Consider the following 13,299-nt stretch of genomic DNA (forward strand, 5'->3'; position numbering starts at 1 on the left):
AAGGATATAATCTTAGTGATTAATCTGGCTACTGGTGATCCAAGGATATAATCTTGGTGATGGCTCCGGCTGCTGGTGACTCAAGGATATAATCTTGGTGATGGCTCCGGCTGCTGGTGACCCAAGGATATAATCTTGGTGATGCCTCAAGCTGCTGATGACCCAAGGATATAATCTTGGTGATGGCTCAAGCTGCTGGTGATCCAAGGATATAATCTTGGTGATGGCTCCGGCTGCTGGTGACCCAAGGATATAATCTTGGTGATGGCTCTGGCTGCTGGTGACCCAAGGATATAATCTTGGTGATAGCTCTGGCTGCTTTTGACCCAAGGATATAATCTTGGTGATGGCTCCGGCTGCTGGTGACCCAAGGATATAATCTTGGTGATGGCTATGGCTGCTGGTGACCCAAGGATATAATCTTGGTGATGGCTCCAGCCACTGGTGACCAAAGGATATAATCTTGGTGATGGCTCTGGCTGCTGGTGACCCAAGGATATAATCTAGGTGATGGCTTCGGCTGCTGGTGACCCAAGGATATAATCTTGGTGATGGCTTTGGCTGCTGGTGACCCAAGGATATAATCTTGGTGATGGCTCTGGCTGCTGGTGACCCAAGGATATATTCTTGGTGATGGCTCTGGCTGCTGGTTACCCAAGGATATAATCTAGGTGATGGCTCCGGCTGCTGGTGACCCAAGGATATAATCTTGGTGATGGCTCTGGCTGCTGGTGACCCATGAATATAATCTTGGTGATAGTTCTGGCTGCTTTTGACCCAAGGATATAATCTTGGTGATGGCTATGGCTGCTGGTGACCCAAGGATATAATCTTGGTGATGGCTCCAGCCACTGGTGACCCAAGGATATAATCTTGGTGATGGCTCCGGCTGCTGGTGACCCAAGGATATAATCTTGGTGATGGCTCTGGCTGCTGGTGACCCAAGGATATAATCTTGGTGATGGCTCCAGCCACTGGTGACCCAAGGATATAATCTTGGTGATGGCTCCGGCTGCTGGTGACCCAAGGATATAATCTTGGTGATGGCTCTGGCTGCTGGTGACCCAAGGATATAATCTTAGTGATGGCTCTGGCTGCTGGTGACCCAAGGATATAATCTTGGTGACGGCTCTGGCTGCTGGTGACCCAAGGATATAATCTTGGTGATGGCTCAGGCTGCTTGTGACCCATGGATATAATCTTGGTGATGGCTCTGGCTGCTGGTGACCCAAGGATATAATCTTGGTGATGGCTCCGGCTGCTGGTGACCCAAGGATATAATCTTGGTGATGGCTCCGGCTGCTGGTGACCCAAGGATATAATCTTGGTGATGGCTCCGGCTGCTGGTGACCCAAGGATATAATCTTGGTGATGGCTCTGGCTGCTGGTGACCCAAGGATATAATCTTGGTGATGGCTCTGGCTGCTGGTGACCCAAGGATATAATCTTGGTGATGGCTCCGGCTGCTGGTGACCCAAGGATATAATCTTGGTGACGGCTCTGGCTGCTGGTGACCCAAGGATATAATCTTGGTGATGGCTCTGGCTGCTGGTGACCCAAGGATATAATCTTGGTGATGGCTCCGGCTGCTGGTGACCCAAGGATATAATCTTGGTGATGGCTCCACCTGCTGGTGACCCAAGGATATAATCTTGGTGATGGCTCCGGCTGCTGGTGACCCAAGGATATAATCTTGGTGATGGCTCTGGCTGCTGGTGACCCATGGATATAATCTTAGTGATTAATCTGACTACTGGTGATCTAAGGATATAATCTTGGTGATGGCTCTGGCTGCTTGTGACCCAAGGATATAATCTTGGTGATGGCTCTGGCTGCTGGTGACCCAAGGATATAATCTTGGTGATGGCTCTGGCTGCTGGTGACCCAAGGATATAATCTTAGTGATTAATCTGGCTACTGGTGATCCAAGGATATAATCTTGGTGATGGCTCCGGCTGCTGGTGACTCAAGGATATAATCTTGGTGATGGCTCCGGCTGCTGGTGACCCAAGGATATAATCTTGGTGATGCCTCAAGCTGCTGATGACCCAAGGATATAATCTTGGTGATGGCTCAAGCTGCTGGTGATCCAAGGATATAATCTTGGTGATGGCTCCGGCTGCTGGTGACCCAAGGTTATAATCTTGGTGATGGCTCTGGCTGCTGGTGACCCAAGGATATAATCTTGGTGATAGCTCTGGCTGCTTTTGACCCAAGGATATAATCTTGGTGATGGCTCCGGCTGCTGGTGACCCAAGGATATAATCTTGGTGATGGCTATGGCTGCTGGTGACCCAAGGATATAATCTTGGTGATGGCTCCAGCCACTGGTGACCAAAGGATATAATCTTGGTGATGGCTCTGGCTGCTGGTGACCAAAGGATATAATCTTGGTGATGGCTTCGGCTGCTGGTGACCCAAGGATATAATCTTGGTGATGGCTTTGGCTGCTGGTGACCCAATGATATAATCTTGGTGATGGCTCTGGCTGCTGGTGACCCAAGGATATATTCTTGGTGATGGCTCTGGCTGCTGGTTACCCAAGGATATAATCTAGGTGATGGCTCCGGCTGCTGGTGACCCAAGGATATAATCTTGGTGATGGCTCTGGCTGCTGGTGACCCATGAATATAATCTTGGTGATAGTTCTGGCTGCTTTTGACCCAAGGATATAATCTTGGTGATGGCTATGGCTGCTGGTGACCCAAGGATATAATCTTGGTGATGGCTCCAGCCACTGGTGACCCAAGGATATAATCTTGGTGATGGCTCCGGCTGCTGGTGACCCAAGGATATAATCTTGGTGATGGCTCTGGCTGCTGGTGACCCAAGGATATAATCTTGGTGATGGCTCCAGCCACTGGTGACCCAAGGATATAGTCTTGGTGATGGCTCCGGCTGCTGGTGACCCAAGGATATAATCTTGGTGATGGCTCCGGCTGCTGGTGACCCAATGATATAATCTTGGTGATGGCTCTGGCTGCTGCTGATCCAAGGATATAATCTTGGTGATGGCTCCGGCTGCTGGTGACCCAAGGATATAATCTTGGTGATGGCTTTGGCTGCTGGTGACCCAAGGATATAATCTTGGTGATGGCTCTGGCTGCTGGTGACCCAAGGATATAATCTTAGTGATTAATCTGGCTACTGGTGATCCAAGGATATAATCTTGGTGTTGGCTCCGGCTGCTGGTGACCCAAGGATATAATCTTGGTGATGGCTCTGGCTGCTGGTGACCCAAGAATATAATCTTGGTGATAGCTCTGGCCTCTTTTGACCCAAGGATATAATCTAGGTGATGGCTCCAGCCACTGGTGACCCAAGGATATAATCTTGGTGATGGCTCCAGCTGTTGGTGACCCAAGGATATAATCTTGGTGACGGCTCTGGCTGCTGGTGACTGGACCATGAGCACTGAGCTGGTGCATCACACCTTCCTCTACTCACCAAGTTGTGAATTGTTTTACTATCTTACAGTCTTTTCTATCTTACTAGCTTTATTATCTTTCTGTCATGACTTTCTTACTATCTTTATGTCTTGACTTTCTATCTTACTGTCTCTACTATCTTACTCTCTTTTCTTTCTTACTATCTTTATTATCTTACTGTGTTCAAGTGTTTATTATCTTACTTTCTTTACTTTCTTTCTGCTTTTACTATCTTATTGTCTTTACTATCTTACTCACTTTATTGTCTTAGTGTCTTACTAGCTTAATTTCCTAATATCTTACTATCTTAGTGTTTTTATTATCCTACCATCTTACAGTCTTCGCTATCTAACTCTCATTACTCTCTTAGTATTTTACTAGCTTAATTTTTTAATGTCTTTCTGTCTTTACTTAGTGTCTTACTATCTTACTGTATTAATGTCTTTACTTACTGTCATACTCTGATTTTCCTTATGTCTTTACTATCTTACCGTCTTACTAAGTGTATTTACTATAAATGAGTATCTTATAGTCTTAATACTTTATTGTGGGATGTTCCCAGAAATAACCGAAATGTATTATGTAAAAAAAAATCAGGAGTTATCACTACGAATTGTTGCCTGTTAAATAACTTTAAAGTTGATAACTGAGAGTTACACGAGAACAATATTGTGTGATTCCTGCCATAACGAGCTTAGTAGCATTCACAATTAGTAGCAATTAGTAGCAAAATAAAAAAATTTTTATTTTGTATTGTAAATACAAAATACGCATAGAAGTAAAATACGCATGTATTTTTTTTTTTGTCACAGACGTCACATCTATATTGTATGTATATAAAAACCTGCTCGGATGCGAATGAAACGTTGTGTGAAAATTTCAAAACAATCGGTGAAAAACTTTCGGAGATTAGCGAATTTGAACAAACGAAAATTTACATTTTTATTTATATAGATTATTATTATTATTATTACTATTACTATTATATTAGGTTAGGTTTAGTCATATTTCTATGTTAGTTTTCAATTAAATTAAAAAATAAAGTCATATCCAATATAATAGAAAGCTTAATCATTCCACAAGAAAACAATTTGAGAAATATATAATTTGAGGAAAATCGAGCAGGTGAAGCAGCGCGTTGTGGCTGTACATCACACTTGCAGGTATTTGTCTCTCCTACTGTGGCAGAGTAACTTAAGTCCTAATGAAACTTATGTGTTATTAAGCACTTACGCACTGAAGGTGATTAAAGTGCTTGTATATAGAGGGCTATGTAATGAACTAAATGAACAGGTTGTAGAGGAAAACTTTGTTCATATTTTGAAAAGTAGATATGATTGAAGAAAGGAGGGAACTATCAGGGGAAACGTCAAGCCATTACGACTATATAACATTTGAAATGGGGTCAGGATAAGGATTTGGGATTGGACGGGGGGAAGAAATTGTGCTCAACCACTTGGGCGGCTGGGATTGAACGCGGACCTGCATGAAGCGAGACGTCGCTCTACCGGCTAACCCAACTGGTTGGGTAGATATGATAAAGAAATAAGAAGAGTCTTTTCTGCCAGACAAACTGCGAATATCAAGGTGGACACGACATACTAAATGTGGTTCGCGTAGACACAAACAAAGTGAACACTTTCACAAACCTGCCGTATGGAGGCTGACTCTATACACAGTTTCAAGTGTAGATATGATAGAGCCCAGTTGGCTCAGGAATCTGTACACCAGTTGATTGATAGTTCAGAACCAAGACCAAAGAGCCAGAGCTCAACCCCCGCACGCACAACTAGGTGAGTACAAGCAGAGTTAACAAACACACAAACGCCGGTTTAACCCAAGCCTCCGTGGCACAATTGGTTAGCGCGTTCGGCTGTTAACCGAAAGGTTGGTGGTTCGAGCCCACCCGGGGGCGGCTGTTTTGAAGTTTGTTGAACTTCACTTGTTTGAGAAAATGAGAACAATTATATAATTATTTTCTTAACATGGATGAGTTTACCAAAAGTTTACCAAGAGTTTAGCAAGGAATAAATGTGGGAGTATTATAGAGAGAGAAACTGCTGGTGACCCAAGGATATAATCTTGGTGATGGCTCTGGCTGCTGGTGACCCAAGGATATAATCTTGGTGATGGCTCTGGCTGCTGGTGACCCAAGGATATAATCTTGGTGATGGCTTTGGCTGCTGGTGACCCATGGATATAATCTTGGTGAAGGCTCCGGCTGCTGGTGACCCAAGGATATTTTCTTGGTTATGACTGTTATGGCCACAATGGGTCGCAAGCGGGTTCTTTTCTGGTGGAATTAAAGTTCTGGTATCAGGCCCCAAGTTAGTAGTGGCTTTCAAGGAGTGAGCTCGGTAATGCAAGTACAACACAATGGGGGAGGTGCATTGAATACGACATTTCATTAAATATCAATATATTCACATATAAACATTTTCCCATCACCTCATATATAATCCTAAAGGAAGTAATACTACACTTAATATGTACACGAGTGCCTCTCTCTAAGGACAATAAACGCTCTTCGATGCTTAATCGATGCAGTCTTGTCAGCTACCGTGTTTCCTCAACACACAGTACTGTCCACAACCAGTACTGGGAAACACCAACGAGTCTACCCTGGCCACGGGCCAGCCTATACACAGTCTCACTAGGTGCTCTTCGTGCACGTCCACAATCACTCTCCAGCCTAGTGCTGGCAGAGAATAAATGTAAATGTTTATAAATAAATGTTTATTTAGGTAAGGTACATACATACAAGAAATTTTTACAAAGATTGGTTGACTTATAGGTAGAGCTAGTACATACAATGCCTAAAGCCACTATTACGCAAAGCGTTTCGGGCATGTGCAGCGCGAGGCAGAACATCAGCCTCGCGCTGCTGGGCCTCTTCGCGTACAAATACAAGGGTAACGAACCCTTGGCAGGAGCTTCTTGCAACTCGCTGGTTACGATCCTCCGTAGCACCTTACTGTCAGTCGTCCCTTCGGTTGGCCTGTCCCGGGTACGCCGAATTCTGTCACTGCCACTTCACAGGCAGACAGTAGAACACTACACAGTTCTTCTCCAGCGGCGGCTCACTGCTTCCGTAAAGCAAAATGGAGTAGAGAGCTATTGGCTGCCCTGGGTAGACTGACTGTCCTCGTACCTCAGCAGCCCTACGTGGACTCTGTGGATACAGACACATCATCAGTACACTGGGACACTAGGAAACAACCCTTACGTACTCTGACACAGACATACAACTCCTCCTTCAATAGATGGCGCTGATTTTGTAAGCTCCACCTCATTGCAGGTCAGCACCAGCTACCTCACGAGCTGACTAGGACAGGAATCTAACGCCTCTTGCTGGTATAATCCTGTCACCACTAGATGGCGTCGTCCAAATTCTGGGGGTTTCGGGAGCGGCCTCACAGATGGCATTGACGTCGCTGCTACATGCTCCGACGATGGAATCGGGTTCGTAACAATGACTCCAGCTGCTGGTGACCCAAGGATATAATCTTGGTGATTGTTCTGGCTGTTGGTGACCCAAGGATATAATCTTGGTGATTGTTCTGGCTGTTGGTGACCCAAGGATATAATCTTGGTGATTGTTCGGACTGCTGGTGACCCAAGGATATAATCTTGGTGATTGTTCTGGCTGTTGGTGACCCAGGGATATAATCTTGGTGATTGTTCTGGCTGTTGGTGACCCAAGGATATAATCTTGGTGATTGTTCTGACTGCTGGTGACCCAAGGATGTAATCTTGGTGATGGCTCTGGCTGCTGGTGACCCAAGGATATAATCTTGGTGATGGCTCTGGCTGCTGGTGACCTAAGGATATAATCTTGGTGATGGCTCTGGCTGCTGGTGACCTAAGGATATAATCTTGGTGATGGCTCTGGCTGCTGGTGACTGGACTATGAGCACTAAGCTGGTGCATCACACCTTCCTCTACTCACCAAGTTGTGAGATGTTTTACTATCTTACAGTCTTTTCTATCTTACTAACTTTATTATGTTACTGTCATACTAGCTATATTATCTTTCTGTCATGAATTTCTTACTATCTTTATGTCTTGACTTTCTGTCTTACTGTCTCTACTATCTTACTCTCTTTTCTATCCTGCTATCTTTAATATCTTTCTGTCTTCAAGTTTTTGTTATCCTATTGTCTATACTAGCTTTCTTCCTTTACAATCTTATTGTCTTATTGTCTTTTCTATCTTGCTCTCTTTACCGTCTTAGTGTCTTTCTAGCTTAATTTCTTAATGTCTTACTGTCTTAGTGTCTTATTATCTTACTGTCTTAGTGTCTTATTATCTTACTGTCTTATTGTCTTTACTTAGTGTCATATTATCTTATTGTCTTTGTGTCTTTACTATCTTACCGTCTTACTAAGTGTATTTACTATATTTGAGTCGTCAGTATCTTATAGTCTTATTACTTTATTGTGGAATATTCCCAGAAATAACCAATTTAGCACGTAAATTGTGTGTGGTACAAACTAATTATTAACCGAAAAATATTATATACAAAAAATCAGAAGTTATCACTACGAATTGTTGCCTGTTAAATAACTTTAAAGTTGATAACTGAGAGTTACACGAGAACAATATTGTGTGATTCCTGCCATAACGAGCTTAGTAGACACTACAGTAGAGTTACAAGGAATCTTAATGCCATAACAATGGCAGTTAGCTCTGCTTGCGATGAAGAGGCCTAGTTCTCAATGCGTGATTTCTCCATTTCCGTTTGAAAGTCATTATTCCTAATTACAGTGAATGCTGACCCAGCCCTGCCATCGGCAGGATTAGATGACCCATCAGTGTACATTTGATTTGATTCATATCCGGCTTTTTTTTTATAAATTTCCTCATGATAACTGTGCCTCATTTCTTGTGGTTGGACTTTTTCGTTGTCATTTCATTGATGATAATCCAGCATGGGTCATCCTCCCAGGAAAGTAACCTCTCTACAGGCAGTAGATCACGGGCTTGTTCAAGCAGATGAAGTTCTTCAAGGTAGCAGACTGATCTGTGGTACCATTTTTCTTCTTCTGTTTCCTCCTGTAAGTAACACAGAACTCAGTTTTTTCTTGGCAATATCATTGTTATGTGGGTCTCTGGCTATCTTAATTGCAATCTTAGCATTCAGTTCCTTGATTCTGATTTTTAACAGTGGCGAGGGACAGTAACAGTGCAGCTGTCGTGTAGTAACCATCAAATAAAATAATTTTTATTTCATTTTTATTATATAATTGCAATTTTATGTTATTTGAGTGAAAAATAACAGATATTCTAGCAAACATAACCTTACTTAACCTATCCTAACCTAACATAATATACCTCAGGCAGTAAACCATGTTCCAAATATAATAGATTTTTAGTGTTTGAAAAGAATCAATCTGGAAAGAAATATTTGAAAAAGAACGAAAGATATTCTGCTGGTTAGGCACATATGACTCTCCATTAGAACGTAAGAATAAAGGAAACTGTAGAAGGCCAATTGGACCATATGAGGCATCTCCTATCAATATCCACCCAAACCTATTCATATATATGTCAAACCTATGCTTGAAACAATCAAGGGATCCTAAATCTATTATGTTATGTGGTAATTGGTTCCACCAGTCAACAATCCCGTTATTGAACCAGTATTTACCCAGGTCTTTTCTAAATCTAAACTCGTCTCATTTATACACACATTGTTTCGTGTTCTATTATGTGTTCATAAATTAAATACCCTATTAATATCTCCTTAACAGAGAAATCATACTAACGTGATATATCAATGAGAATTTCTACAGGAGCCATGATGAGGATTCGAACCTATGCGCTGGGCATTCCCAGAAACGAAGTTTATTTCTAAGTTTGTCATAGCAAAGTATCTCGTACATTTGTATAAATAAAAATGGAAATGTTCGTTTGTGCATAACCGCTAATCTCCGAAAGATCTTCACCGATTGCTTTGAAAATTTTCACACAACGTTCCATTCGCATCTGCGCAGGTTTGTATATATGTACTATATAGATGTCACGTCTGTGACGATTAAAAAAAAAACATGCTTTTTCTGACAAACTGTGTTCTTCAAGTGAGGGAATTCTTCAAAACCTCTTTACTGATTGCTTTGAAATTTTGACACAACGTTGCATTCGAATAGGCGCATCTTTTTATATATCTAATATATACATACCTCACCTGTGACAGGAAAAAACATGTTTTTTTTTTTAAACAGCACCATCTGTTGGACGTAAAAGCAACACACACTGTAATCTCTGAAAGTTCTTCACCGATTGCTTTGAAAGTTTGACACAATGTTGCATTCGAATAGACGTGTCTTTTAATAATCCTACTATATAGATGCCATTCATTTGACAGGTAAAAACATGCGTTTTTGGAAAACAGCGCCATCTCTTGCACATAATAGCAACATGCACTCTAGACCAAATATGTCACGAATTCCATTTCAATGTTTCCAATTACATTGATACATTTTATTTTCATAGATTTCTATTTAATTAATTTTTTATTGAACTATTTTGTGTGGCATTGTGTTGGAATTGAGCTGTGTTATTTACAATACCGTTCATTTCGTAAGTATAAGTCAACCCGTTCTCGCAAATTCGTAAAGTCAATATTGACTTATTAACTACGTGAATAGGTGATATACTAAACATAATAGATACCCTTAAAAAGATTCATAGAAAACACCGACCTTACCTAACCTTGTTAGTATCTTAAGATAAGCATCTTATTGCTTCGTAATTACAATTATTACTTAACCTATACCTATTATAGGTTAGGTAATAATTGTAATTACGAAGCAATAAGATCCTTATCTTAACATACTAAGTAGGTTAGGTAAGGTCGGTGTTTTCTATGAAGCTTTTTAAGGGTATCTATGGAGACCAAATTGATCTTAAGTTAGATCTACCCACCCCACCTCCATCTGAAGCCAGAACTTTGCTTTAGCAAAATGGGATCGATTTCAAAACCTCACTTTAGTGTGGCAAAGAAACTCTGATGTTCCCAAAGACATTAATCAGGCAGAACAAGATTTTTCAAAACTATTCAAAGTGCAGCTAACCACTCAATTCCACTGAATAAGCAGTCCACACGACACCACAAAGATCAATGGTACAATTGCGAACGTATCAAAGAACTCGATCATTGACTCAAGAGAACAAGGAAGCTATACAAAAAGCGACCAAGTGACCTTAACAGGACCTTACATCAAGGAACATGTGCTCCAAAAGAACAGGCTAATAAAAGAACAAAAGTGGCTGTACTGGTGTTCACATCTGAATGAACACACTTCTCATGGAGAGATATGGCAGCAAATCCACCGGGCCAAGGGAAATAAAACACCCAAGGCCCCACACCCTTAGGATCCTCTACAGGAAGCAAAAGTATTGACAACCTGGATAGCAGAAAGTGCAGCCAGTAATCAGTTTCAACCAGATGTATTAGCCGTGAAAACAGGATTAGAGGAAGAAAGGTGGCACAGAATCCTTACAGCAGGTGCAGAAGTCTATGACACTAATACTCCTTTTATGTGGGATGAGCTGAATCGGGCTAAGAAAAACTCCAAAGATACATCCACTGGAGAAAACAAAATACCCTATAAAATGAATAGAAATCTCGGCCCAGAGGGAGACACTGCATACCTTAGGTTAATTAATTTAGCCTTGACTTCTCAAACTAGACCTACAGCTTGGAATAGAGCAGACATAGTGCTTATCACAAAACCCAAAGTTTCAGCTAATCAAAGGCCCGTCTCTCTCCAAAGCTGTGCAACCAAGATGCCTAACAGAATTGCTATCAACAGACTTGAGTGGAAAAGGCCTAAACTTCATCATGATATGTATGTCTATATAGGAGGGGTTGGCAGAGTGGAATGTATTACAGCTCTGTTAGCCCACTTGAATGACAGACCTGGAATGCTGATATTCCTGGACCTCGAGAAACCCTGTGAACTGGCTAGCGCCCCAGCTATTCTCTGCTGCCTCATCGACAAAGAGGTCAAAGGCAACCTGGTCTCCTGGACCAAAAAACAGTCTCATAAACAGAGAAGCATGAGGGAAACTTCTTGGCAATGTTTCTGAATACAGAAGACATGAAAATGGTACATCGCAAGGAGGCATTCTGATTCTCCTTCTCTTCAACTGTTTAATGTAAAGAATAATGAGGCTGAAACTCCCTCAACACTGCAGGCTGCTAAACTTCGGGGACGATTTTGTCATCATCATAAAAGGAAAGGATGCGTCGCGCTTTGCACCCAAATGCTTAGACTCCATCAGTGAAGAGGCAAAGCAGATTGGTATCAAACTCAACCCCACAAAGAAACCACAACAACCCCGTACCCGTAAAAATAGCGAAGCCCAACATCGAACTCACAGTACACGGTCAACGAATTGAATGGGTGGACACTTATTAGAATCTAGAAATAATCCTGGACACACATAAATTTTAATGCTGAGGTCACTTACTTAAGAGAGAACTGCGGCCAGGACGGCAATCCTCAGGTTGCTACCCACCTTCTCTGGTGGAGCCAATCTGCAAGTCCTTAGCACATACTATGTACAGGCAGTCAGCTCAGTGATCGACTATGCCGCACCTGCATTCACAAGACTTTTCCACAACAGTGGAAAAAGCTTGAAATAATCCAAAACAATGCTATGAGATCTACCCTGGGATCCCCGATATGGACCCACTTGAAACTCTATGAATGGAAACAGGTTTGCCCTCTCTTCAAGAAAGAATATCACAAAGAACATGTACGATTATCAGTAAGACAATTATTTCTCTTGATGCAGTCCTAGTCCGGCAAGCCTTGGTGGTTGGACTTGGCCAAAATATCGAAAACTTTTGGCCTTTTAGGTCGAGAATGTCCTATACAGACCACAATTAAAAAGCATGATTCTTGATAGAGGGAGGTGATCAATCACCCCCAAACTACACTTGTTCCCCCCCGTGGGAGGAGCCTACCTTCAAATTAATAAAAGATCTTCAATTGAAAAAGGCTGCCGATGATCCAACAATCCTAAGTCGAATCAAAGAAAAGCATATGAGCATCATTGCAGTAATAGGAGCCACCAACATCCTCACAGACGGATCGGTGGACTCAGAATATAAGAGTGCGGGCGCTGCTCTTTGCACGGACAGCGAACAGGTATACTGACTGGCACGAAGAGAGGCATATAGAGACTGGGAGGACCAGTATCATCAACCCAAACTGAGCTGTTTGCTATACAATAGGCATTCGCATATGTGATTCAACAAAACACTCAAAATGCAATCATACACACACAGACTCAAGAGCTGCATTTCAAATATTAGAAAAAAGCAGTGGAAACACAACGTTAAAATAATTACCACCAGTTTTTATCTTGGAGCAGTCGCTAAAGGCAAAAGACTCAACATCACCCTAAACTGGATCTCATCCTTGTTGGAAACCCATTAATGAGAAAGCCAATGAAATTGCTAAATTGGCAACTCGTCATCCAGTGATTCATAAAAACAATCCAACCCAGCCTAGAGTATATGAAAAACACCATCACCAAAAAACTCCCACACCTCAACGTAGCCCATCTACACCAGAGAATAGCAAATGGTTCGCCCTCTGCAATATGGCATCTTCAGGCCACCAAGTTAGAAAAGTTAAACATCACAAAAGGAATCCACAGGGGACAAAGCAGTTCAGTTATATAGACTACGTCTAAGTTACAGATGCAACTGGGAGATTGGTGAACCCAGAACAGAGACAGAGAATGCATCTTCTGCCAGACTTTAACAGAAAAGCCACTACTTCTTTTTCTCTTGGAATGTGAAGCAACCAACGAACTTAGAAGAACTTTAAGAATCCCTGAATCTTGCAGTAAC

The 13,299-nt window shown here is 42.0% G+C and overlaps 1 non-coding gene across 1 annotated transcript; it reads left to right on the top strand.

The window, feature by feature from the left end:
* Positions 1-5,269: 5,269 nt before the first annotated feature.
* On the top strand, positions 5,270-5,343 carry TRNAN-GUU (transfer RNA asparagine (anticodon GUU)). Its single transcript has one exon. It is a non-coding gene; the product is annotated as a tRNA-Asn (tRNA).
* The last annotated feature ends 7,956 nt before the right edge of the window (positions 5,344-13,299 follow it).

The sequence above is a fragment of the Procambarus clarkii genome, chromosome 24, assembly GCF_040958095.1.
Source record: "Procambarus clarkii isolate CNS0578487 chromosome 24, FALCON_Pclarkii_2.0, whole genome shotgun sequence".
Taxonomy (NCBI): Eukaryota; Metazoa; Arthropoda; class Malacostraca; order Decapoda; family Cambaridae; genus Procambarus; species Procambarus clarkii.